The following is a 26,015-nucleotide window of genomic DNA, read 5'->3' on the forward strand; positions in this document are numbered from 1 at the left end:
GGGTTTTCATTAGTTGTCAGTTATAATCATCAAAATTAAAAGGAATGAACACTTGAAATATATCAGTATGTGTGGAATGTATGTATACATTATACAAGTTTCACTTTTTGAATGGAATTACTGAAATAAATCAACTTTTTGAGGATATTCTAATTTTATGACCAGCACCTGTATTTGTGACATGGCAGACTAAAGTAAACTATACTGCGACGAGGATGGGATTCGAACCCACGCGTGCAGAGCACAATGGATTAGCAGTCCATCGCCTTAACCACTCGGCCACCTCGTCTGCTGCGCGCTTGTTTTTGCAGTGAAAGTCGAATTCAGGCCACTTACAGTTGGTTTTGTGTAGTTTTGGAACGGCGTGGTATGGAGGGGAGGCAGAGGGGACGAGTGAGTTGTCTTCCCCTCACACAGGGGAATTAGCTCAAATGGTAGAGCGCTCGCTTAGCATGCGAGAGGTAGCGGGATCGACGCCCGCATTCTCCACTAGTTCTTGTGTCTCGTCTGGAGTCCAAGACCACAATGAGGCTCTTTGCACCACCTCAACTGAGAACTGCCTGAAGACAACCAGTGGGTGGTTCTTCACAGTTTTGTCTTGTGTCTTTTCCTGGAGAATTTCCCGGTCACCTCCCAGGATTGTTTCATATGCCATAGTGAATTCCTTTTCCTTCACTCAAGCTCTGTGGAATACAGAAAACAGGGAAATTATAGAAAGTAGTGTAACCATACTCCTTAGTACACTTGTAATCAATGAAACATTTGATGTTTTATTGAAATGTCATGTGACATAGAATGTAACAAAACAGACTTTTACAGTTAAAGTCAAAGCCAGGTCCCTTTACGGGGTGTCTTAAAGAGGCTTTGTATGTCCGCTGCAATGGCGAGACTTGGAGCGGAGGGCACATTAATTGTCAGAGAAATGAATGAGTTGTGTAAAGACTCTGCACTCTGACAAACTGTTTTGCTTCTGTACCCAGAATAGTTAATAGTCACTGATCTTCATCAGAGAAGAAAGGGTTAAAAGCCTCCTGGAGAATGCGGGCATCGATCCCGCTACCTCTCGCATGCTAAGCGAGCGCTCTACCATTTGAGCTAATCCCCCTTCACGTTGAAGGATGCTCCACCAGAGAGCTGTGTTCTGACCATCAGTCTCTCCCTCCTGCAGACTGTGAACGTGGCTCTCCTGGAAAGTTTGTGTCTCAGAAAACAGACGAGCTCAAATGTTTCTAGACTGTTTCTCCACAAAACTTGACTGATTCCTATTTAGTAGATAAGGTCAGAGAAAATCTTGTTCATGACAATACCTGTGGACTTGTACTTGAGTAAAGCTTTGGGTGCAGGACTTTCACTTGATGGAGTTTTAAGTATTTTTACTTTCACCTATTCAGTAGACTTCCTGCAATTCTGATAACACAAGTGTAGGGCTGTGCAATATGACGATATCTATCGTTTGGCGATAGAGAAACTTCTATCATTTATAATTATGCTCTATCGTTTACATTGTTCTGTCACAAATTCCACACTTTATAATATTGTGGTGAGGGAATGGCGATATGCATCAACGTGACGTTAGCTTTACGTTGGAATTCGACATCTATCAAATGTCCAACGTAAAACTAAAATCCAACTTGAAACTAACTTCACCGTCCGTTCTTCCACACGGGCCGGTGTGGCAGGGAAGAAATTTGCTTTAGAAATAATGGACAACCCTATCCAGCAGTGCCAGCAGTGATGTGTGTGTCAGTCAGGTAACGTTAAATGACCTGCCCGCGGACACACAGCTTACTTCATAGTTCACCAAGACATGCTGTTGTTGTGACGTTAGCTGTAGCAGCAGGAGAGTTCTCAGTATCTGGAGCTGCTGTCTCGTCTTCTCATGTTAGCTTTGCAGCAGCAAGTAGCGTCAGTTTGCTAACCCACAACCTAGCTAACATTAGTTACTTTACTTGCTGTGTTGTTGTTCACTCTATCTATGGTATTTGTCAAGTTACCTCACCTTTACAATGCAGAGAAATATCTCAAGTTCTAGTTGGAAACGCATATTTCATTGAATTTACTAGAAATTTGGGGATATGAATTTTTTGTCATATCGCACAGAACCTACACGAGCGCATGCTGAGAAGGGCAGAGAAGAAAGGGTTAAATGTCTCCTGGAGAATGCGGGCATCGATCCCGCTACCTCTCGCATGCGAAGCAAGCGCTCTACCATTTGAGCTAATTCCCCTACAGAGACAAAGAGCAGTTCATGTAAAATGAAATGTATGTGTTGAGGAGTAAACACTTCTGTTGGCTTTAAGGTTGCATCTTCTCTGCAAACAGTTGAATTATTAGGGCCCGAGCACAAACCGTGCGAGGTCCCGATTGAAACTGAAGGGATTGTTTTTATGCAAAGTAACCTCTATTTTGGGGGCCTAAAAAAAGGGTTGAAAGTCTCCTGGAGAATGCGGGGATCGCTCCCGCTAGCTCTCGCATGCGAAGCGAGCGACGCTACCATTTGAGCTAATTCCCCGGCATAACTAGGTCCGTTCTTCCACACGTGTTGTGGGGAAGACATTTGCATTACAAACAATGGACGAGCCACACAACCCTGTCCAGCAGTGCCAGCAGTGATGTGTGTGTCAGTCAGGTAACGTTAAATGACTGATATCGGGCAGGTGATCGATTTTCGCTGTTCTAGCTGTAGCTACGCCGTATAGTATAAATGCCTGTCTACGCACGTAGACTACGCCCGTAGACAGGCATTTATACTTGTGCGTCCGTGTGTCCGTCAGTCTGCAATTACACCCCGAAACGCTAGTCAGCAGTAGTGCTACAGCGTCCACTGTGTTGACCCCAATGGATTTCTAGTCCATCGCCTTAACCACTCGGCCACGACAACTTACTTTGTGCTCCATCTGTGTGGAATGCTGTGTGGAATTTTATTGAACTTAATATGGAGAACCAGGCAGGTGATGTTTATAGTTGACTATGCTCATAAGAGGACCAGTGAGGACATGGGGCTGGTGGCAGAAGACCCTGTTGGAATAGGGATGGGCCAAAGAACCAGCCCATCCGTTGGACTCAGGAGGACAGTGCCACGCCAGTTGTGACACGGGTCTGGCGTATCGCATCTTCCTCTTCACAATACCCCATAGATTTTCTATAGGGTTAAGGTCAGGCGAGTTTGCTGGCCAATTAAGAACAGGGATACCATGGTCCTTAAACCAGGTACTGGTAGCTTTGGCACTGTGTGCAGGTGCCAAGTCCTGTTGGAAAATGAAATCTGCATCTCCATAAAGTTGGTCAGCAGCAGGAAGCATGAAGTGCTCTAAAACTTCCTGGTAGTCGGCTGCGTTGACCTTGGACCTCAGAAAACACAGTGGACCAACACCGGCAGATGACATGGCACCCCAAACCATCACTGACTGTGGAAACTTTACACTGGACGTCAAGCAATGTGGATTCTGTGCCTCTCCTCTCTTCCTCCAGACTCTGGGACCTTGATTTCCAAAGGAAATGCAAAATTTACTTTCATCAGAGAACATAACTTTGGACCACTCAGCAGCAGTCCAGTCCTTTTTGTCTTTGGCCCAGGCGAGACGCTTCTGACGTTGTGTCTTGTTCAAGAGTGGCTTGACACAAGGAATGCGACAGCTGAAACCCATGTCTTGCATACGTCGTGGCGGTTCTTGAAGCTCTGATTCCAGCTGCAGTCCACTCTTTGTGAATCTCATTTTTGAATGGGGTTTGTTTCACAATCCTCTCCATGGAGCGGTTATCCCTATTGCTGGTACACTTTTTTCTACCACATCTTTGCCTTCCCTTCGCCTCTCTATTAATGTGCTTGGACACAGAGCTCTGTGAACAGCCAGCCTCTTTAGCGATGACCTTTTGTGTCTTGCCCTCCTTGTGCAAGGTGTCAATGGTCGTCTTTTGGACCGCTGTCAAGTCAGCAGTCTTCCCCATGATTGTGTAGAAGTAGACTGAGAGACCATTTAAAGGCCTTTGCAGGTGTTTTGTGTTAATTAGCTGATTAGAGTGTGGCACCAGGTGTCTTCAATATTGAACCTTTTCACAATATTCAAATTTTCCGAGATACTGATTTGGGGGTTTTCATTAGTTGTCAGTTATAATCATCAAAATTAAAAGGAATGAACACTTGAAATATATCAGTATGTGTGGAATGTATGTATACATTATACAAGTTTCACTTTTTGAATGGAATTACTGAAATAAATCAACTTTTTGAGGATATTCTAATTTTATGACCAGCACCTGTATTTGTGACATGGCAGACTAAAGTAAACTATACTGCGACGAGGATGGGATTCGAACCCACGCGTGCAGAGCACAATGGATTAGCAGTCCATCGCCTTAACCACTCGGCCACCTCGTCTGCTGCGCGCTTGTTTTTGCAGTGAAAGTCGAATTCAGGCCACTTACAGTTGGTTTTGTGTAGTTTTGGAACGGCGTGGTATGGAGGGGAGGCAGAGGGGACGAGTGAGTTGTCTTCCCCTCACACAGGGGAATTAGCTCAAATGGTAGAGCGCTCACTTAGTTCTTGTGTCTCGTCTGGAGTCCAAGACCACAATGAGGCTCTTTGCACCACCTCAACTGAGAACTGCCTGAAGACAACCAGTGGGTGGTTCTTCACAGTTTTGTCTTGTGTCTTTTCCTGGAGAATTTCCCGGTCACCTCCCAGGATTGTTTCATATGCCATAGTGAATTCCTTTTCCTTCACTCAAGCTCTGTGGAATACAGAAAACAGGGAAATTATAGAAAGTAGTGTAACCATACTCCTTAGTACACTTGTAATCAATGAAACATTTGATGTTTTATTGAAATGTCATGTGACATAGAATGTAACAAAACAGACTTTTACAGTTAAAGTCAAAGCCAGGTCCCTTTACGGGGTGTCTTAAAGAGGCTTTGTATGTCCGCTGCAATGGCGAGACTTGGAGCGGAGGGCACATTAATTGTCAGAGAAATGAATGAGTTGTGTAAAGACTCTGCACTCTGACAAACTGTTTTGCTTCTGTACCCAGAATAGTTAATAGTCACTGATCTTCATCAGAGAAGAAAGGGTTAAAAGCCTCCTGGAGAATGCGGGCATCGATCCCGCTACCTCTCGCATGCTAAGCGAGCGCTCTACCATTTGAGCTAATCCCCCTTCACGTTGAAGGATGCTCCACCAGAGAGCTGTGTTCTGACCATCAGTCTCTCCCTCCTGCAGACTGTGAACGTGGCTCTCCTGGAAAGTTTGTGTCTCAGAAAACAGACGAGCTCAAATGTTTCTAGACTGTTTCTCCGCAAAACTTGACTGATTCCTATTTAGTAGATAAGGTCAGAGAAAATCTTGTTCATGACAATACCTGTGGACTTGTACTTGAGTAAAGCTTTGGGTGCAGGACTTTCACTTGATGGAGTTTTAAGTATTTTTACTTTCACCTATTCAGTAGACTTCCTGCAATTCTGATAACACAAGTGTAGGGCTGTGCAATATGACGATATCTATCGTTTGGCGATAGAGAAACTTCTATCATTTATAATTATGCTCTATCGTTTACATTGTTCTGTCACAAATTCCACACTTTATAATATTGTGGTGAGGGAATGGCGATATGCATCAACGTGACGTTAGCTTTACGTTGGAATTCGACATCTATCAAATGTCCAACGTAAAACTAAAATCCAACTTGAAACTAACTTCACCGTCCGTTCTTCCACACGGGCCGGTGTGGCAGGGAAGAAATTTGCTTTAGAAATAATGGACAACCCTATCCAGCAGTGCCAGCAGTGATGTGTGTGTCAGTCAGGTAACGTTAAATGACCTGCCCGCGGACACACAGCTTACTTCATAGTTCACCAAGACATGCTGTTGTTGTGACGTTAGCTGTAGCAGCAGGAGAGTTCTCAGTATCTGGAGCTGCTGTCTCGTCTTCTCATGTTAGCTTTGCAGCAGCAAGTAGCGTCAGTTTGCTAACCCACAACCTAGCTAACATTAGTTACTTTACTTGCTGTGTTGTTGTTCACTCTATCTATGGTATTTGTCAAGTTACCTCACCTTTACAATGCAGAGAAATATCTCAAGTTCTAGTTGGAAACGTCATATTTCATTGAATTTACTAGAAATTTGGGGATATGAATTTTTTGTCATATCGCACAGAACCTACACGAGCGCATGCTGAGAAAGGGCAGAGAAGAAAGGGTTAAATGTCTCCTGGAGAATGCGGGCATCGATCCCGCTACCTCTCGCATGCGAAGCAAGCGCTCTACCATTTGAGCTAATTCCCCTACAGAGACAAAGAGCAGTTCATGTAAAATGAAATGTATGTGTTGAGGAGTAAACACTTCTGTTGGCTTTAAGGTTGCATCTTCTCTGCAAACAGTTGAATTATTAGGGCCCGAGCACAAACCGTGCGAGGTCCCGATTGAAACTGAAGGGATTGTTTTTATGCAAAGTAACCTCTATTTTGGGGGCCTAAAAAAAGGGTTGAAAGTCTCCTGGAGAATGCGGGGATCGCTCCCGCTAGCTCTCGCATGCGAAGCGAGCGACGCTACCATTTGAGCTAATTCCCCGGCATAACTAGGTCCGTTCTTCCACACGTGTTGTGGGGAAGACATTTGCATTACAAACAATGGACGAGCCACACAACCCTGTCCAGCAGTGCCAGCAGTGATGTGTGTGTCAGTCAGGTAACGTTAAATGACTGATATCGGGCAGGTGATCGATTTTCGCTGTTCTAGCTGTAGCTACGCCGTATAGTATAAATGCCTGTCTACGCACGTAGACTACGCCCGTAGACAGGCATTTATACTTGTGCGTCCGTGTGTCCGTCAGTCTGCAATTACACCCCGAAACGCTAGTCAGCAGTAGTGCTACAGCGTCCACTGTGTTGACCCCAATGGATTTCTAGTCCATCGCCTTAACCACTCGGCCACGACAACTTACTTTGTGCTCCATCTGTGTGGAATGCTGTGTGGAATTTTATTGAACTTAATATGGAGAACCAGGCAGGTGATGTTTATAGTTGACTATGCTCATAAGAGGACCAGTGAGGACATGGGGCTGGTGGCAGAAGACCCTGTTGGAATAGGGATGGGCCAAAGAACCAGCCCATCCGTTGGACTCAGGAGGACAGTGCCACGCCAGTTGTGACACTGGTCTGGCGTATCGCATCTTCCTCTTCACAATACCCCATAGATTTTCTATAGGGTTAAGGTCAGGCGAGTTTGCTGGCCAATTAAGAACAGGGATACCATGGTCCTTAAACCAGGTACTGGTAGCTTTGGCACTGTGTGCAGGTGCCAAGTCCTGTTGGAAAATGAAATCTGCATCTCCATAAAGTTGGTCAGCAGCAGGAAGCATGAAGTGCTCTAAAACTTCCTGGTAGTCGGCTGCGTTGACCTTGGACCTCAGAAAACACAGTGGACCAACACCGGCAGATGACATGGCACCCCAAACCATCACTGACTGTGGAAACTTTACACTGGACGTCAAGCAATGTGGATTCTGTGCCTCTCCTCTCTTCCTCCAGACTCTGGGACCTTGATTTCCAAAGGAAATGCAAAATTTACTTTCATCAGAGAACATAACTTTGGACCACTCAGCAGCAGTCCAGTCCTTTTTGTCTTTGGCCCAGGCGAGACGCTTCTGACGTTGTGTCTTGTTCAAGAGTGGCTTGACACAAGGAATGCGACAGCTGAAACCCATGTCTTGCATACGTCGTGGCGGTTCTTGAAGCTCTGATTCCAGCTGCAGTCCACTCTTTGTGAATCTCATTTTTGAATGGGGTTTGTTTCACAATCCTCTCCATGGAGCGGTTATCCCTATTGCTGGTACACTTTTTTCTACCACATCTTTGCCTTCCCTTCGCCTCTCTATTAATGTGCTTGGACACAGAGCTCTGTGAACAGCCAGCCTCTTTAGCGATGACCTTTTGTGTCTTGCCCTCCTTGTGCAAGGTGTCAATGGTCGTCTTTTGGACCGCTGTCAAGTCAGCAGTCTTCCCCATGATTGTGTAGAAGTAGACTGAGAGACCATTTAAAGGCCTTTGCAGGTGTTTTGTGTTAATTAGCTGATTAGAGTGTGGCACCAGGTGTCTTCAATATTGAACCTTTTCACAATATTCAAATTTTCCGAGATACTGATTTGGGGGTTTTCATTAGTTGTCAGTTATAATCATCAAAATTAAAAGGAATGAACACTTGAAATATATCAGTATGTGTGGAATGTATGTATACATTATACAAGTTTCACTTTTTGAATGGAATTACTGAAATAAATCAACTTTTTGAGGATATTCTAATTTTATGACCAGCACCTGTATTTGTGACATGGCAGACTAAAGTAAACTATACTGCGACGAGGATGGGATTCGAACCCACGCGTGCAGAGCACAATGGATTAGCAGTCCATCGCCTTAACCACTCGGCCACCTCGTCTGCTGCGCGCTTGTTTTTGCAGTGAAAGTCGAATTCAGGCCACTTACAGTTGGTTTTGTGTAGTTTTGGAACGGCGTGGTATGGAGGGGAGGCAGAGGGGACGAGTGAGTTGTCTTCCCCTCACACAGGGGAATTAGCTCAAATGGTAGAGCGCTCACTTAGTTCTTGTGTCTCGTCTGGAGTCCAAGACCACAATGAGGCTCTTTGCACCACCTCAACTGAGAACTGCCTGAAGACAACCAGTGGGTGGTTCTTCACAGTTTTGTCTTGTGTCTTTTCCTGGAGAATTTCCCGGTCACCTCCCAGGATTGTTTCATATGCCATAGTGAATTCCTTTTCCTTCACTCAAGCTCTGTGGAATACAGAAAACAGGGAAATTATAGAAAGTAGTGTAACCATACTCCTTAGTACACTTGTAATCAATGAAACATTTGATGTTTTATTGAAATGTCATGTGACATAGAATGTAACAAAACAGACTTTTACAGTTAAAGTCAAAGCCAGGTCCCTTTACGGGGTGTCTTAAAGAGGCTTTGTATGTCCGCTGCAATGGCGAGACTTGGAGCGGAGGGCACATTAATTGTCAGAGAAATGAATGAGTTGTGTAAAGACTCTGCACTCTGACAAACTGTTTTGCTTCTGTACCCAGAATAGTTAATAGTCACTGATCTTCATCAGAGAAGAAAGGGTTAAAAGCCTCCTGGAGAATGCGGGCATCGATCCCGCTACCTCTCGCATGCTAAGCGAGCGCTCTACCATTTGAGCTAATCCCCCTTCACGTTGAAGGATGCTCCACCAGAGAGCTGTGTTCTGACCATCAGTCTCTCCCTCCTGCAGACTGTGAACGTGGCTCTCCTGGAAAGTTTGTGTCTCAGAAAACAGACGAGCTCAAATGTTTCTAGACTGTTTCTCCGCAAAACTTGACTGATTCCTATTTAGTAGATAAGGTCAGAGAAAATCTTGTTCATGACAATACCTGTGGACTTGTACTTGAGTAAAGCTTTGGGTGCAGGACTTTCACTTGATGGAGTTTTAAGTATTTTTACTTTCACCTATTCAGTAGACTTCCTGCAATTCTGATAACACAAGTGTAGGGCTGTGCAATATGACGATATCTATCGTTTGGCGATAGAGAAACTTCTATCATTTATAATTATGCTCTATCGTTTACATTGTTCTGTCACAAATTCCACACTTTATAATATTGTGGTGAGGGAATGGCGATATGCATCAACGTGACGTTAGCTTTACGTTGGAATTCGACATCTATCAAATGTCCAACGTAAAACTAAAATCCAACTTGAAACTAACTTCACCGTCCGTTCTTCCACACGGGCCGGTGTGGCAGGGAAGAAATTTGCTTTAGAAATAATGGACAACCCTATCCAGCAGTGCCAGCAGTGATGTGTGTGTCAGTCAGGTAACGTTAAATGACCTGCCCGCGGACACACAGCTTACTTCATAGTTCACCAAGACATGCTGTTGTTGTGACGTTAGCTGTAGCAGCAGGAGAGTTCTCAGTATCTGGAGCTGCTGTCTCGTCTTCTCATGTTAGCTTTGCAGCAGCAAGTAGCGTCAGTTTGCTAACCCACAACCTAGCTAACATTAGTTACTTTACTTGCTGTGTTGTTGTTCACTCTATCTATGGTATTTGTCAAGTTACCTCACCTTTACAATGCAGAGAAATATCTCAAGTTCTAGTTGGAAACGTCATATTTCATTGAATTTACTAGAAATTTGGGGATATGAATTTTTTGTCACGCAGCGCATGCTGAGAAAGGGCAGAGAAGAAAGGGTTAAATGTCTCCTGGAGAATGCGGGCATCGATCCCGCTACCTCTCGCATGCGAAGCAAGCGCTCTACCATTTGAGCTAATTCCCCTACAGAGACAAAGAGCAGTTCATGTAAAATGAAATGTATGTGTTGAGGAGTAAACACTTCTGTTGGCTTTAAGGTTGCATCTTCTCTGCAAACAGTTGAATTATTAGGGCCCGAGCACAAACCGTGCGAGGTCCCGATTGAAACTGAAGGGATTGTTTTTATGCAAAGTAACCTCTATTTTGGGGGCCTAAAAAAAGGGTTGAAAGTCTCCTGGAGAATGCGGGGATCGCTCCCGCTAGCTCTCGCATGCGAAGCGAGCGACGCTACCATTTGAGCTAATTCCCCGGCATAACTAGGTCCGTTCTTCCACACGTGTTGTGGGGAAGACATTTGCATTACAAACAATGGACGAGCCACACAACCCTGTCCAGCAGTGCCAGCAGTGATGTGTGTGTCAGTCAGGTAACGTTAAATGACTGATATCGGGCAGGTGATCGATTTTCGCTGTTCTAGCTGTAGCTACGCCGTATAGTATAAATGCCTGTCTACGCACGTAGACTACGCCCGTAGACAGGCATTTATACTTGTGCGTCCGTGTGTCCGTCAGTCTGCAATTACACCCCGAAACGCTAGTCAGCAGTAGTGCTACAGCGTCCACTGTGTTGACCCCAATGGATTTCTAGTCCATCGCCTTAACCACTCGGCCACGACAACTTACTTTGTGCTCCATCTGTGTGGAATGCTGTGTGGAATTTTATTGAACTTAATATGGAGAACCAGGCAGGTGATGTTTATAGTTGACTATGCTCATAAGAGGACCAGTGAGGACATGGGGCTGGTGGCAGAAGACCCTGTTGGAATAGGGATGGGCCAAAGAACCAGCCCATCCGTTGGACTCAGGAGGACAGTGCCACGCCAGTTGTGACACTGGTCTGGCGTATCGCATCTTCCTCTTCACAATACCCCATAGATTTTCTATAGGGTTAAGGTCAGGCGAGTTTGCTGGCCAATTAAGAACAGGGATACCATGGTCCTTAAACCAGGTACTGGTAGCTTTGGCACTGTGTGCAGGTGCCAAGTCCTGTTGGAAAATGAAATCTGCATCTCCATAAAGTTGGTCAGCAGCAGGAAGCATGAAGTGCTCTAAAACTTCCTGGTAGTCGGCTGCGTTGACCTTGGACCTCAGAAAACACAGTGGACCAACACCGGCAGATGACATGGCACCCCAAACCATCACTGACTGTGGAAACTTTACACTGGACGTCAAGCAATGTGGATTCTGTGCCTCTCCTCTCTTCCTCCAGACTCTGGGACCTTGATTTCCAAAGGAAATGCAAAATTTACTTTCATCAGAGAACATAACTTTGGACCACTCAGCAGCAGTCCAGTCCTTTTTGTCTTTGGCCCAGGCGAGACGCTTCTGACGTTGTGTCTTGTTCAAGAGTGGCTTGACACAAGGAATGCGACAGCTGAAACCCATGTCTTGCATACGTCGTGGCGGTTCTTGAAGCTCTGATTCCAGCTGCAGTCCACTCTTTGTGAATCTCATTTTTGAATGGGGTTTGTTTCACAATCCTCTCCATGGAGCGGTTATCCCTATTGCTGGTACACTTTTTTCTACCACATCTTTGCCTTCCCTTCGCCTCTCTATTAATGTGCTTGGACACAGAGCTCTGTGAACAGCCAGCCTCTTTAGCGATGACCTTTTGTGTCTTGCCCTCCTTGTGCAAGGTGTCAATGGTCGTCTTTTGGACCGCTGTCAAGTCAGCAGTCTTCCCCATGATTGTGTAGAAGTAGACTGAGAGACCATTTAAAGGCCTTTGCAGGTGTTTTGTGTTAATTAGCTGATTAGAGTGTGGCACCAGGTGTCTTCAATATTGAACCTTTTCACAATATTCAAATTTTCCGAGATACTGATTTGGGGGTTTTCATTAGTTGTCAGTTATAATCATCAAAATTAAAAGGAATGAACACTTGAAATATATCAGTATGTGTGGAATGTATGTATACATTATACAAGTTTCACTTTTTGAATGGAATTACTGAAATAAATCAACTTTTTGAGGATATTCTAATTTTATGACCAGCACCTGTATTTGTGACATGGCAGACTAAAGTAAACTATACTGCGACGAGGATGGGATTCGAACCCACGCGTGCAGAGCACAATGGATTAGCAGTCCATCGCCTTAACCACTCGGCCACCTCGTCTGCTGCGCGCTTGTTTTTGCAGTGAAAGTCGAATTCAGGCCACTTACAGTTGGTTTTGTGTAGTTTTGGAACGGCGTGGTATGGAGGGGAGGCAGAGGGGACGAGTGAGTTGTCTTCCCCTCACACAGGGGAATTAGCTCAAATGGTAGAGCGCTCGCTTAGCATGCGAGAGGTAGCGGGATCGACGCCCGCATTCTCCACTAGTTCTTGTGTCTCGTCTGGAGTCCAAGACCACAATGAGGCTCTTTGCACCACCTCAACTGAGAACTGCCTGAAGACAACCAGTGGGTGGTTCTTCACAGTTTTGTCTTGTGTCTTTTCCTGGAGAATTTCCCGGTCACCTCCCAGGATTGTTTCATATGCCATAGTGAATTCCTTTTCCTTCACTCAAGCTCTGTGGAATACAGAAAACAGGGAAATTATAGAAAGTAGTGTAACCATACTCCTTAGTACACTTGTAATCAATGAAACATTTGATGTTTTATTGAAATGTCATGTGACATAGAATGTAACAAAACAGACTTTTACAGTTAAAGTCAAAGCCAGGTCCCTTTACGGGGTGTCTTAAAGAGGCTTTGTATGTCCGCTGCAATGGCGAGACTTGGAGCGGAGGGCACATTAATTGTCAGAGAAATGAATGAGTTGTGTAAAGACTCTGCACTCTGACAAACTGTTTTGCTTCTGTACCCAGAATAGTTAATAGTCACTGATCTTCATCAGAGAAGAAAGGGTTAAAAGCCTCCTGGAGAATGCGGGCATCGATCCCGCTACCTCTCGCATGCTAAGCGAGCGCTCTACCATTTGAGCTAATCCCCCTTCACGTTGAAGGATGCTCCACCAGAGAGCTGTGTTCTGACCATCAGTCTCTCCCTCCTGCAGACTGTGAACGTGGCTCTCCTGGAAAGTTTGTGTCTCAGAAAACAGACGAGCTCAAATGTTTCTAGACTGTTTCTCCGCAAAACTTGACTGATTCCTATTTAGTAGATAAGGTCAGAGAAAATCTTGTTCATGACAATACCTGTGGACTTGTACTTGAGTAAAGCTTTGGGTGCAGGACTTTCACTTGATGGAGTTTTAAGTATTTTTACTTTCACCTATTCAGTAGACTTCCTGCAATTCTGATAACACAAGTGTAGGGCTGTGCAATATGACGATATCTATCGTTTGGCGATAGAGAAACTTCTATCATTTATAATTATGCTCTATCGTTTACATTGTTCTGTCACAAATTCCACACTTTATAATATTGTGGTGAGGGAATGGCGATATGCATCAACGTGACGTTAGCTTTACGTTGGAATTCGACATCTATCAAATGTCCAACGTAAAACTAAAATCCAACTTGAAACTAACTTCACCGTCCGTTCTTCCACACGGGCCGGTGTGGCAGGGAAGAAATTTGCTTTAGAAATAATGGACAACCCTATCCAGCAGTGCCAGCAGTGATGTGTGTGTCAGTCAGGTAACGTTAAATGACCTGCCCGCGGACACACAGCTTACTTCATAGTTCACCAAGACATGCTGTTGTTGTGACGTTAGCTGTAGCAGCAGGAGAGTTCTCAGTATCTGGAGCTGCTGTCTCGTCTTCTCATGTTAGCTTTGCAGCAGCAAGTAGCGTCAGTTTGCTAACCCACAACCTAGCTAACATTAGTTACTTTACTTGCTGTGTTGTTGTTCACTCTATCTATGGTATTTGTCAAGTTACCTCACCTTTACAATGCAGAGAAATATCTCAAGTTCTAGTTGGAAACGCATATTTCATTGAATTTACTAGAAATTTGGGGATATGAATTTTTTGTCATATCGCACAGAACCTACACGAGCGCATGCTGAGAAAGGGCAGAGAAGAAAGGGTTAAATGTCTCCTGGAGAATGCGGGCATCGATCCCGCTACCTCTCGCATGCGAAGCAAGCGCTCTACCATTTGAGCTAATTCCCCTACAGAGACAAAGACAGTTCATGTAAAATGAAATGTATGTGTTGAGGAGTAAACACTTCTGTTGGCTTTAAGGTTGCATCTTCTCTGCAAACAGTTGAATTATTAGGGCCCGAGCACAAACCGTGCGAGGTCCCGATTGAAACTGAAGGGATTGTTTTTATGCAAAGTAACCTCTATTTTGGGGGCCTAAAAAAAGGGTTGAAAGTCTCCTGGAGAATGCGGGGATCGCTCCCGCTAGCTCTCGCATGCGAAGCGAGCGACGCTACCATTTGAGCTAATTCCCCGGCATAACTAGGTCCGTTCTTCCACACGTGTTGTGGGGAAGACATTTGCATTACAAACAATGGACGAGCCACACAACCCTGTCCAGCAGTGCCAGCAGTGATGTGTGTGTCAGTCAGGTAACGTTAAATGACTGATATCGGGCAGGTGATCGATTTTCGCTGTTCTAGCTGTAGCTACGCCGTATAGTATAAATGCCTGTCTACGCACGTAGACTACGCCCGTAGACAGGCATTTATACTTGTGCGTCCGTGTGTCCGTCAGTCTGCAATTACACCCCGAAACGCTAGTCAGCAGTAGTGCTACAGCGTCCACTGTGTTGACCCCAATGGATTTCTAGTCCATCGCCTTAACCACTCGGCCACGACAACTTACTTTGTGCTCCATCTGTGTGGAATGCTGTGTGGAATTTTATTGAACTTAATATGGAGAACCAGGCAGGTGATGTTTATAGTTGACTATGCTCATAAGAGGACCAGTGAGGACATGGGGCTGGTGGCAGAAGACCCTGTTGGAATAGGGATGGGCCAAAGAACCAGCCCATCCGTTGGACTCAGGAGGACAGTGCCACGCCAGTTGTGACACGGGTCTGGCGTATCGCATCTTCCTCTTCACAATACCCCATAGATTTTCTATAGGGTTAAGGTCAGGCGAGTTTGCTGGCCAATTAAGAACAGGGATACCATGGTCCTTAAACCAGGTACTGGTAGCTTTGGCACTGTGTGCAGGTGCCAAGTCCTGTTGGAAAATGAAATCTGCATCTCCATAAAGTTGGTCAGCAGCAGGAAGCATGAAGTGCTCTAAAACTTCCTGGTAGTCGGCTGCGTTGACCTTGGACCTCAGAAAACACAGTGGACCAACACCGGCAGATGACATGGCACCCCAAACCATCACTGACTGTGGAAACTTTACACTGGACGTCAAGCAATGTGGATTCTGTGCCTCTCCTCTCTTCCTCCAGACTCTGGGACCTTGATTTCCAAAGGAAATGCAAAATTTACTTTCATCAGAGAACATAACTTTGGACCACTCAGCAGCAGTCCAGTCCTTTTTGTCTTTGGCCCAGGCGAGACGCTTCTGACGTTGTGTCTTGTTCAAGAGTGGCTTGACACAAGGAATGCGACAGCTGAAACCCATGTCTTGCATACGTCGTGGCGGTTCTTGAAGCTCTGATTCCAGCTGCAGTCCACTCTTTGTGAATCTCATTTTTGAATGGGGTTTGTTTCACAATCCTCTCCATGGAGCGGTTATCCCTATTGCTGGTACACTTTTTTCTACCACATCTTTGCCTTCCCTTCGCCTCTCTATTAATGTGCTTGGACACAGAGCTCTGTGAACAGCCAGCCTCTTTAGCGATGACCTTTTGTGTCTTGCCCTCCTTGTGCAAGGTGTCAATGGTCGTCTTTTGGACCGCTGTCAAGTCAGCAGTCTTCCCCATGATTGTGTAGAAGTAGACTGAGAGACCATTTAAAGGCCTTTGCAGGTGTTTTGTGTTAATTAGCTGATTAGAGTGTGGCACCAGGTGTCTTCAATATTGAACCTTTTCACAATATTCAAATTTTCCGAGATACTGATTTGGGGGTTTTCATTAGTTGTCAGTTATAATCATCAAAATTAAAAGGAATGAACACTTGAAATATATCAGTATGTGTGGAATGTATGTATACATTATACAAGTTTCACTTTTTGAATGGAATTACTGAAATAAATCAACTTTTTGAGGATATTCTAATTTTATGACCAGCACCTGTATTTGTGACATGGCAGACTAAAGTAAACTATACTGCGACGAGGATGGGATTCGAACCCACGCGTGCAGAGCACAATGGATTAGCAGTCCATCGCCTTAACCACTCGGCCACCTCGTCTGCTGCGCGCTTGTTTTTGCAGTGAAAGTCGAATTCAGGCCACTTACAGTTGGTTTTGTGTAGTTTTGGAACGGCGTGGTATGGAGGGGAGGCAGAGGGGACGAGTGAGTTGTCTTCCCCTCACACAGGGGAATTAGCTCAAATGGTAGAGCGCTCGCTTAGCATGCGAGAGGTAGCGGGATCGACGCCCGCATTCTCCACTAGTTCTTGTGTCTCGTCTGGAGTCCAAGACCACAATGAGGCTCTTTGCACCACCTCAACTGAGAACTGCCTGAAGACAACCAGTGGGTGGTTCTTCACAGTTTTGTCTTGTGTCTTTTCCTGGAGAATTTCCCGGTCACCTCCCAGGATTGTTTCATATGCCATAGTGAATTCCTTTTCCTTCACTCAAGCTCTGTGGAATACAGAAAACAGGGAAATTATAGAAAGTAGTGTAACCATACTCCTTAGTACACTTGTAATCAATGAAACATTTGATGTTTTATTGAAATGTCATGTGACATAGAATGTAACAAAACAGACTTTTACAGTTAAAGTCAAAGCCAGGTCCCTTTACGGGGTGTCTTAAAGAGGCTTTGTATGTCCGCTGCAATGGCGAGACTTGGAGCGGAGGGCACATTAATTGTCAGAGAAATGAATGAGTTGTGTAAAGACTCTGCACTCTGACAAACTGTTTTGCTTCTGTACCCAGAATAGTTAATAGTCACTGATCTTCATCAGAGAAGAAAGGGTTAAAAGCCTCCTGGAGAATGCGGGCATCGATCCCGCTACCTCTCGCATGCTAAGCGAGCGCTCTACCATTTGAGCTAATCCCCCTTCACGTTGAAGGATGCTCCACCAGAGAGCTGTGTTCTGACCATCAGTCTCTCCCTCCTGCAGACTGTGAACGTGGCTCTCCTGGAAAGTTTGTGTCTCAGAAAACAGACGAGCTCAAATGTTTCTAGACTGTTTCTCCGCAAAACTTGACTGATTCCTATTTAGTAGATAAGGTCAGAGAAAATCTTGTTCATGACAATACCTGTGGACTTGTACTTGAGTAAAGCTTTGGGTGCAGGACTTTCACTTGATGGAGTTTTAAGTATTTTTACTTTCACCTATTCAGTAGACTTCCTGCAATTCTGATAACACAAGTGTAGGGCTGTGCAATATGACGATATCTATCGTTTGGCGATAGAGAAACTTCTATCATTTATAATTATGCTCTATCGTTTACATTGTTCTGTCACAAATTCCACACTTTATAATATTGTGGTGAGGGAATGGCGATATGCATCAACGTGACGTTAGCTTTACGTTGGAATTCGACATCTATCAAATGTCCAACGTAAAACTAAAATCCAACTTGAAACTAACTTCACCGTCCGTTCTTCCACACGGGCCGGTGTGGCAGGGAAGAAATTTGCTTTAGAAATAATGGACAACCCTATCCAGCAGTGCCAGCAGTGATGTGTGTGTCAGTCAGGTAACGTTAAATGACCTGCCCGCGGACACACAGCTTACTTCATAGTTCACCAAGACATGCTGTTGTTGTGACGTTAGCTGTAGCAGCAGGAGAGTTCTCAGTATCTGGAGCTGCTGTCTCGTCTTCTCATGTTAGCTTTGCAGCAGCAAGTAGCGTCAGTTTGCTAACCCACAACCTAGCTAACATTAGTTACTTTACTTGCTGTGTTGTTGTTCACTCTATCTATGGTATTTGTCAAGTTACCTCACCTTTACAATGCAGAGAAATATCTCAAGTTCTAGTTGGAAACGGCATATTTCATTGAATTTACTAGAAATTTGGGGATATGAATTTTTTGTCATATCGCACAGAACCTACACGAGCGCATGCTGAGAAGGGCAGAGAAGAAAGGGTTAAATGTCTCCTGGAGAATGCGGGCATCGATCCCGCTACCTCTCGCATGCGAAGCAAGCGCTCTACCATTTGAGCTAATTCCCCTACAGAGACAAAGACAGTTCATGTAAAATGAAATGTATGTGTTGAGGAGTAAACACTTCTGTTGGCTTTAAGGTTGCATCTTCTCTGCAAACAGTTGAATTATTAGGGCCCGAGCACAAACCGTGCGAGGTCCCGATTGAAACTGAAGGGATTGTTTTTATGCAAAGTAACCTCTATTTTGGGGGCCTAAAAAAAGGGTTGAAAGTCTCCTGGAGAATGCGGGGATCGCTCCCGCTAGCTCTCGCATGCGAAGCGAGCGACGCTACCATTTGAGCTAATTCCCCGGCATAACTAGGTCCGTTCTTCCACACGTGTTGTGGGGAAGACATTTGCATTACAAACAATGGACGAGCCACACAACCCTGTCCAGCAGTGCCAGCAGTGATGTGTGTGTCAGTCAGGTAACGTTAAATGACTGATATCGGGCAGGTGATCGATTTTCGCTGTTCTAGCTGTAGCTACGCCGTATAGTATAAATGCCTGTCTACGCACGTAGACTACGCCCGTAGACAGGCATTTATACTTGTGCGTCCGTGTGTCCGTCAGTCTGCAATTACACCCCGAAACGCTAGTCAGCAGTAGTGCTACAGCGTCCACTGTGTTGACCCCAATGGATTTCTAGTCCATCGCCTTAACCACTCGGCCACGACAACTTACTTTGTGCTCCATCTGTGTGGAATGCTGTGTGGAATTTTATTGAACTTAATATGGAGAACCAGGCAGGTGATGTTTATAGTTGACTATGCTCATAAGAGGACCAGTGAGGACATGGGGCTGGTGGCAGAAGACCCTGTTGGAATAGGGATGGGCCAAAGAACCAGCCCATCCGTTGGACTCAGGAGGACAGTGCCACGCCAGTTGTGACACTGGTCTGGCGTATCGCATCTTCCTCTTCACAATACCCCATAGATTTTCTATAGGGTTAAGGTCAGGCGAGTTTGCTGGCCAATTAAGAACAGGGATACCATGGTCCTTAAACCAGGTACTGGTAGCTTTGGCACTGTGTGCAGGTGCCAAGTCCTGTTGGAAAATGAAATCTGCATCTCCATAAAGTTGGTCAGCAGCAGGAAGCATGAAGTGCTCTAAAACTTCCTGGTAGTCGGCTGCGTTGACCTTGGACCTCAGAAAACACAGTGGACCAACACCGGCAGATGACATGGCACCCCAAACCATCACTGACTGTGGAAACTTTACACTGGACGTCAAGCAATGTGGATTCTGTGCCTCTCCTCTCTTCCTCCAGACTCTGGGACCTTGATTTCCAAAGGAAATGCAAAATTTACTTTCATCAGAGAACATAACTTTGGACCACTCAGCAGCAGTCCAGTCCTTTTTGTCTTTGGCCCAGGCGAGACGCTTCTGACGTTGTGTCTTGTTCAAGAGTGGCTTGACACAAGGAATGCGACAGCTGAAACCCATGTCTTGCATACGTCGTGGCGGTTCTTGAAGCTCTGATTCCAGCTGCAGTCCACTCTTTGTGAATCTCATTTTTGAATGGGGTTTGTTTCACAATCCTCTCCATGGAGCGGTTATCCCTATTGCTGGTACACTTTTTTCTACCACATCTTTGCCTTCCCTTCGCCTCTCTATTAATGTGCTTGGACACAGAGCTCTGTGAACAGCCAGCCTCTTTAGCGATGACCTTTTGTGTCTTGCCCTCCTTGTGCAAGGTGTCAATGGTCGTCTTTTGGACCGCTGTCAAGTCAGCAGTCTTCCCCATGATTGTGTAGAAGTAGACTGAGAGACCATTTAAAGGCCTTTGCAGGTGTTTTGTGTTAATTAGCTGATTAGAGTGTGGCACCAGGTGTCTTCAATATTGAACCTTTTCACAATATTCAAATTTTCCGAGATACTGATTTGGGGGTTTTCATTAGTTGTCAGTTATAATCATCAAAATTAAAAGGAATGAACACTTGAAATATATCAGTATGTGTGGAATGTATGTATACATTATACAAGTTTCACTTTTTGAATGGAATTACTGAAATAAATCAACTTTTTGAGGATATTCTAATTTTATGACCAGCACCTGTATTTGTGACATGGCAGACTAAAGTAAACTATACTGCGACGAGGATGGGATTCGAACCCACGCGTGCAGAGCACAATGGATTAGCAGTCCATCGCCTTAACCACTCGGCCACCTCGTCTGCTGCGCGCTTGTTTTTGCAGTGAAAGTCGAATTCAGGCCACTTACAGTTGGTTTTGTGTAGTTTTGGAACGGCGTGGTATGGAGGGGAGGCAGAGGGGACGAGTGAGTTGTCTTCCCCTCACACAGGGGAATTAGCTCAAATGGTAGAGCGCTCACTTAGTTCTTGTGTCTCGTCTGGAGTCCAAGACCACAATGAGGCTCTTTGCACCACCTCAACTGAGAACTGCCTGAAGACAACCAGTGGGTGGTTCTTCACAGTTTTGTCTTGTGTCTTTTCCTGGAGAATTTCCCGGTCACCTCCCAGGATTGTTTCATATGCCATAGTGAATTCCTTTTCCTTCACTCAAGCTCTGTGGAATACAGAAAACAGGGAAATTATAGAAAGTAGTGTAACCATACTCCTTAGTACACTTGTAATCAATGAAACATTTGATGTTTTATTGAAATGTCATGTGACATAGAATGTAACAAAACAGACTTTTACAGTTAAAGTCAAAGCCAGGTCCCTTTACGGGGTGTCTTAAAGAGGCTTTGTATGTCCGCTGCAATGGCGAGACTTGGAGCGGAGGGCACATTAATTGTCAGAGAAATGAATGAGTTGTGTAAAGACTCTGCACTCTGACAAACTGTTTTGCTTCTGTACCCAGAATAGTTAATAGTCACTGATCTTCATCAGAGAAGAAAGGGTTAAAAGCCTCCTGGAGAATGCGGGCATCGATCCCGCTACCTCTCGCATGCTAAGCGAGCGCTCTACCATTTGAGCTAATCCCCCTTCACGTTGAAGGATGCTCCACCAGAGAGCTGTGTTCTGACCATCAGTCTCTCCCTCCTGCAGACTGTGAACGTGGCTCTCCTGGAAAGTTTGTGTCTCAGAAAACAGACGAGCTCAAATGTTTCTAGACTGTTTCTCCGCAAAACTTGACAGATTCCTATTTAGTAGATAAGGTCAGAGAAAATCTTGTTCATGACAATACCTGTGGACTTGTACTTGAGTAAAGCTTTGGGTGCAGGACTTTCACTTGATGGAGTTTTAAGTATTTTTACTTTCACCTATTCAGTAGACTTCCTGCAATTCTGATAACACAAGTGTAGGGCTGTGCAATATGACGATATCTATCGTTTGGCGATAGAGAAACTTCTATCATTTATAATTATGCTCTATCGTTTACATTGTTCTGTCACAAATTCCACACTTTATAATATTGTGGTGAGGGAATGGCGATATGCATCAACGTGACGTTAGCTTTACGTTGGAATTCGACATCTATCAAATGTCCAACGTAAAACTAAAATCCAACTTGAAACTAACTTCACCGTCCGTTCTTCCACACGGGCCGGTGTGGCAGGGAAGAAATTTGCTTTAGAAATAATGGACAACCCTATCCAGCAGTGCCAGCAGTGATGTGTGTGTCAGTCAGGTAACGTTAAATGACTGATATCGGGCAGGTGATCGATTTTCGCTGTTCTAGCTGTAGCTACGCCGTATAGTATAAATGCCTGTCTACGCACGTAGACTACGCCCGTAGACAGGCATTTATACTTGTGCGTCCGTGTGTCCGTCAGTCTGCAATTACACCCCGAAACGCTAGTCAGCAGTAGTGCTACAGCGTCCACTGTGTTGACCCCAATGGATTTCTAGTCCATCGCCTTAACCACTCGGCCACGACAACTTACTTTGTGCTCCATCTGTGTGGAATGCTGTGTGGAATTTTATTGAACTTAATATGGAGAACCAGGCAGGTGATGTTTATAGTTGACTATGCTCATAAGAGGACCAGTGAGGACATGGGGCTGGTGGCAGAAGACCCTGTTGGAATAGGGATGGGCCAAAGAACCAGCCCATCCGTTGGACTCAGGAGGACAGTGCCACGCCAGTTGTGACACGGGTCTGGCGTATCGCATCTTCCTCTTCACAATACCCCATAGATTTTCTATAGGGTTAAGGTCAGGCGAGTTTGCTGGCCAATTAAGAACAGGGATACCATGGTCCTTAAACCAGGTACTGGTAGCTTTGGCACTGTGTGCAGGTGCCAAGTCCTGTTGGAAAATGAAATCTGCATCTCCATAAAGTTGGTCAGCAGCAGGAAGCATGAAGTGCTCTAAAACTTCCTGGTAGTCGGCTGCGTTGACCTTGGACCTCAGAAAACACAGTGGACCAACACCGGCAGATGACATGGCACCCCAAACCATCACTGACTGTGGAAACTTTACACTGGACGTCAAGCAATGTGGATTCTGTGCCTCTCCTCTCTTCCTCCAGACTCTGGGACCTTGATTTCCAAAGGAAATGCAAAATTTACTTTCATCAGAGAACATAACTTTGGACCACTCAGCAGCAGTCCAGTCCTTTTTGTCTTTGGCCCAGGCGAGACGCTTCTGACGTTGTGTCTTGTTCAAGAGTGGCTTGACACAAGGAATGCGACAGCTGAAACCCATGTCTTGCATACGTCGTGGCGGTTCTTGAAGCTCTGATTCCAGCTGCAGTCCACTCTTTGTGAATCTCATTTTTGAATGGGGTTTGTTTCACAATCCTCTCCATGGAGCGGTTATCCCTATTGCTGGTACACTTTTTTCTACCACATCTTTGCCTTCCCTTCGCCTCTCTATTAATGTGCTTGGACACAGAGCTCTGTGAACAGCCAGCCTCTTTAGCGATGACCTTTTGTGTCTTGCCCTCCTTGTGCAAGGTGTCAATGGTCGTCTTTTGGACCGCTGTCAAGTCAGCAGTCTTCCCCATGATTGTGTAGAAGTAGACTGAGAGACCATTTAAAGGCCTTTGCAGGTGTTTTGTGTTAATTAGCTGATTAGAGTTTGGCACCAGGTGTCTTCAATATTGAACCTTTTCACAATATTCAAATTTTCCGAGATACTGATTTGGGGGTTTTCATTAGTTGTCAGTTATAATCATCAAAATTAAAAGGAATGAACACTTGAAATATATCAGTATGTGTGGAATGTATGTATACATTATACAAGTTTCACTTTTTGAATGGAATTACTGAAATAAATCAACTTTTTGAGGATATTCTAATTTTATGACCAGCACCTGTATTTGTGACATGGCAGACTAAAGTAAACTATACTGCGACGAGGATGGGATTCGAACCCACGCGTGCAGAGCACAATGGATTAGCAGTCCATCGCCTTAACCACTCGGCCACCTCGTCTGCTGCGCGCTTGTTTTTGCAGTGAAAGTCGAATTCAGGCCACTTACAGTTGGTTTTGTGTAGTTTTGGAACGGCGTGGTATGGAGGGGAGGCAGAGGGGACGAGTGAGTTGTCTTCCCCTCACACAGGGGAATTAGCTCAAATGGTAGAGCGCTCACTTAGTTCTTGTGTCTCGTCTGGAGTCCAAGACCACAATGAGGCTCTTTGCACCACCTCAACTGAGAACTGCCTGAAGACAACCAGTGGGTGGTTCTTCACAGTTTTGTCTTGTGTCTTTTCCTGGAGAATTTCCCGGTCACCTCCCAGGATTGTTTCATATGCCATAGTGAATTCCTTTTCCTTCACTCAAGCTCTGTGGAATACAGAAAACAGGGAAATTATAGAAAGTAGTGTAACCATACTCCTTAGTACACTTGTAATCAATGAAACATTTGATGTTTTATTGAAATGTCATGTGACATAGAATGTAACAAAACAGACTTTTACAGTTAAAGTCAAAGCCAGGTCCCTTTACGGGGTGTCTTAAAGAGGCTTTGTATGTCCGCTGCAATGGCGAGACTTGGAGCGGAGGGCACATTAATTGTCAGAGAAATGAATGAGTTGTGTAAAGACTCTGCACTCTGACAAACTGTTTTGCTTCTGTACCCAGAATAGTTAATAGTCACTGATCTTCATCAGAGAAGAAAGGGTTAAAAGCCTCCTGGAGAATGCGGGCATCGATCCCGCTACCTCTCGCATGCTAAGCGAGCGCTCTACCATTTGAGCTAATCCCCCTTCACGTTGAAGGATGCTCCACCAGAGAGCTGTGTTCTGACCATCAGTCTCTCCCTCCTGCAGACTGTGAACGTGGCTCTCCTGGAAAGTTTGTGTCTCAGAAAACAGACGAGCTCAAATGTTTCTAGACTGTTTCTCCGCAAAACTTGACTGATTCCTATTTAGTAGATAAGGTCAGAGAAAATCTTGTTCATGACAATACCTGTGGACTTGTACTTGAGTAAAGCTTTGGGTGCAGGACTTTCACTTGATGGAGTTTTAAGTATTTTTACTTTCACCTATTCAGTAGACTTCCTGCAATTCTGATAACACAAGTGTAGGGCTGTGCAATATGACGATATCTATTTGGCGATAGAGAAACTTCTATCATTTATAATTATGCTCTATCGTTTACATTGTTCTGTCACAAATTCCACACTTTATAATATTGTGGTGAGGGAATGGCGATATGCATCAACGTGACGTTAGCTTTACGTTGGAATTCGACATCTATCAAATGTCCAACGTAAAAACTAAAATCCAACTTGAAACTAACTTCACCGTCCGTTCTTCCACACGGGCCGGTGTGGCAGGGAAGAAATTTGCTTTAGAAATAATGGACAACCCTATCCAGCAGTGCCAGCAGTGATGTGTGTGTCAGTCAGGTAACGTAAATGACCTGCCCGCGGACACACAGCTTACTTCATAGTTCACCAAGACATGCTGTTGTTGTGACGTTAGCTGTAGCAGCAGGAGAGTTCTCAGTATCTGGAGCTGCTGTCTCGTCTTCTCATGTTAGCTTTGCAGCAGCAAGTAGCGTCAGTTTGCTAACCCACAACCTAGCTAACATTAGTTACTTTACTTGCTGTGTTGTTGTTCACTCTATCTATGGTATTTGTCAGTTACCTCTTTACAATGCAGAGAATATCTCAAGTTCTAGTTGGAAACGGCATATTTCATTGAATTTACTAGAAATTTGGGGATATGAATTTTTTGTCATATCGCACAGAACCTACACGAGCGCATGCTGAGTAAGGGCAGAGAAGAAAGGGTTAAATGTCTCCTGGAGAATGCGGGCATCGATCCCGCTACCTCTCGCATGCGAAGCAAGCGCTCTACCATTTGAGCTAATTCCCCTACAGAGCAAAGAACAGTTCATGTAAAATGAAATGTATGTGTTGAGGAGTAAACACTTCTGTTGGCTTTAAGGTTGCATCTTCTCTGCAAACAGTTGAATTATTAGGGCCCGAGCACAACCGTGCGAGGTCCCGATTGAAACTGAAGGGATTGTTTTTATGCAAAGTAACCTCTATTTTGGGGGCCTAAAAAAAGGGTTGAAAGTCTCCTGGAGAATGCGGGGATCGCTCCGCTAGCTCTCGCATGCGAAGCGAGCGACGCTACAATTTGAGCTAATTCCCCGGCATAACTAGGTCCGTTCTTCCAACGTGTTGTGGGA

General features: G+C 44.9%; 17 non-coding genes across 17 annotated transcripts; 3 read left to right on the plus strand and 14 right to left on the minus strand.

Moving 5' to 3' along the window:
* Positions 1-207: 207 nt before the first annotated feature.
* On the minus strand, positions 208-289 carry trnas-gcu. The gene has a single exon. It is a non-coding gene; the product is annotated as a tRNA-Ser (tRNA).
* A 127-nt stretch (positions 290-416) lies between these two features.
* On the plus strand, positions 417-489 carry trnaa-agc. The gene has a single exon. It is a non-coding gene; the product is annotated as a tRNA-Ala (tRNA).
* A 543-nt stretch (positions 490-1,032) lies between these two features.
* Positions 1,033-1,105, minus strand: trnaa-agc. Its single transcript has one exon. It is a non-coding gene; the product is annotated as a tRNA-Ala (tRNA).
* A 3,191-nt stretch (positions 1,106-4,296) lies between these two features.
* On the minus strand, positions 4,297-4,378 carry trnas-gcu. The gene has a single exon. It is a non-coding gene; the product is annotated as a tRNA-Ser (tRNA).
* Positions 4,379-5,079: 701 nt separating this feature from the next.
* On the minus strand, positions 5,080-5,152 carry trnaa-agc. The gene has a single exon. It is a non-coding gene; the product is annotated as a tRNA-Ala (tRNA).
* A 3,193-nt stretch (positions 5,153-8,345) lies between these two features.
* Positions 8,346-8,427, minus strand: trnas-gcu. The gene has a single exon. It is a non-coding gene; the product is annotated as a tRNA-Ser (tRNA).
* Positions 8,428-9,128: 701 nt separating this feature from the next.
* Positions 9,129-9,201, minus strand: trnaa-agc. The gene has a single exon. It is a non-coding gene; the product is annotated as a tRNA-Ala (tRNA).
* Positions 9,202-12,377: 3,176 nt separating this feature from the next.
* trnas-gcu lies at positions 12,378-12,459 on the minus strand. The gene has a single exon. It is a non-coding gene; the product is annotated as a tRNA-Ser (tRNA).
* Positions 12,460-12,586: 127 nt separating this feature from the next.
* On the plus strand, positions 12,587-12,659 carry trnaa-agc. The gene has a single exon. It is a non-coding gene; the product is annotated as a tRNA-Ala (tRNA).
* Positions 12,660-13,202: 543 nt separating this feature from the next.
* Positions 13,203-13,275, minus strand: trnaa-agc. Its single transcript has one exon. It is a non-coding gene; the product is annotated as a tRNA-Ala (tRNA).
* Positions 13,276-16,466: 3,191 nt separating this feature from the next.
* On the minus strand, positions 16,467-16,548 carry trnas-gcu. The gene has a single exon. It is a non-coding gene; the product is annotated as a tRNA-Ser (tRNA).
* Positions 16,549-16,675: 127 nt separating this feature from the next.
* trnaa-agc lies at positions 16,676-16,748 on the plus strand. The gene has a single exon. It is a non-coding gene; the product is annotated as a tRNA-Ala (tRNA).
* Positions 16,749-17,291: 543 nt separating this feature from the next.
* Positions 17,292-17,364, minus strand: trnaa-agc. The gene has a single exon. It is a non-coding gene; the product is annotated as a tRNA-Ala (tRNA).
* Positions 17,365-20,555: 3,191 nt separating this feature from the next.
* On the minus strand, positions 20,556-20,637 carry trnas-gcu. The gene has a single exon. It is a non-coding gene; the product is annotated as a tRNA-Ser (tRNA).
* Positions 20,638-21,338: 701 nt separating this feature from the next.
* Positions 21,339-21,411, minus strand: trnaa-agc. Its single transcript has one exon. It is a non-coding gene; the product is annotated as a tRNA-Ala (tRNA).
* A 2,313-nt stretch (positions 21,412-23,724) lies between these two features.
* trnas-gcu lies at positions 23,725-23,806 on the minus strand. Its single transcript has one exon. It is a non-coding gene; the product is annotated as a tRNA-Ser (tRNA).
* Positions 23,807-24,507: 701 nt separating this feature from the next.
* Positions 24,508-24,580, minus strand: trnaa-agc. The gene has a single exon. It is a non-coding gene; the product is annotated as a tRNA-Ala (tRNA).
* Between the last annotated feature and the right edge of the window lie 1,435 nt (positions 24,581-26,015).

Source organism: Micropterus salmoides, unplaced genomic scaffold (assembly GCF_014851395.1).
Source record: "Micropterus salmoides isolate LMB-PRFRI ecotype aquatic unplaced genomic scaffold, ASM1485139v1 Ms_hic_scaffold_577, whole genome shotgun sequence".
Lineage (NCBI taxonomy): Eukaryota > Metazoa > Chordata > Actinopteri > Centrarchiformes > Centrarchidae > Micropterus > Micropterus salmoides.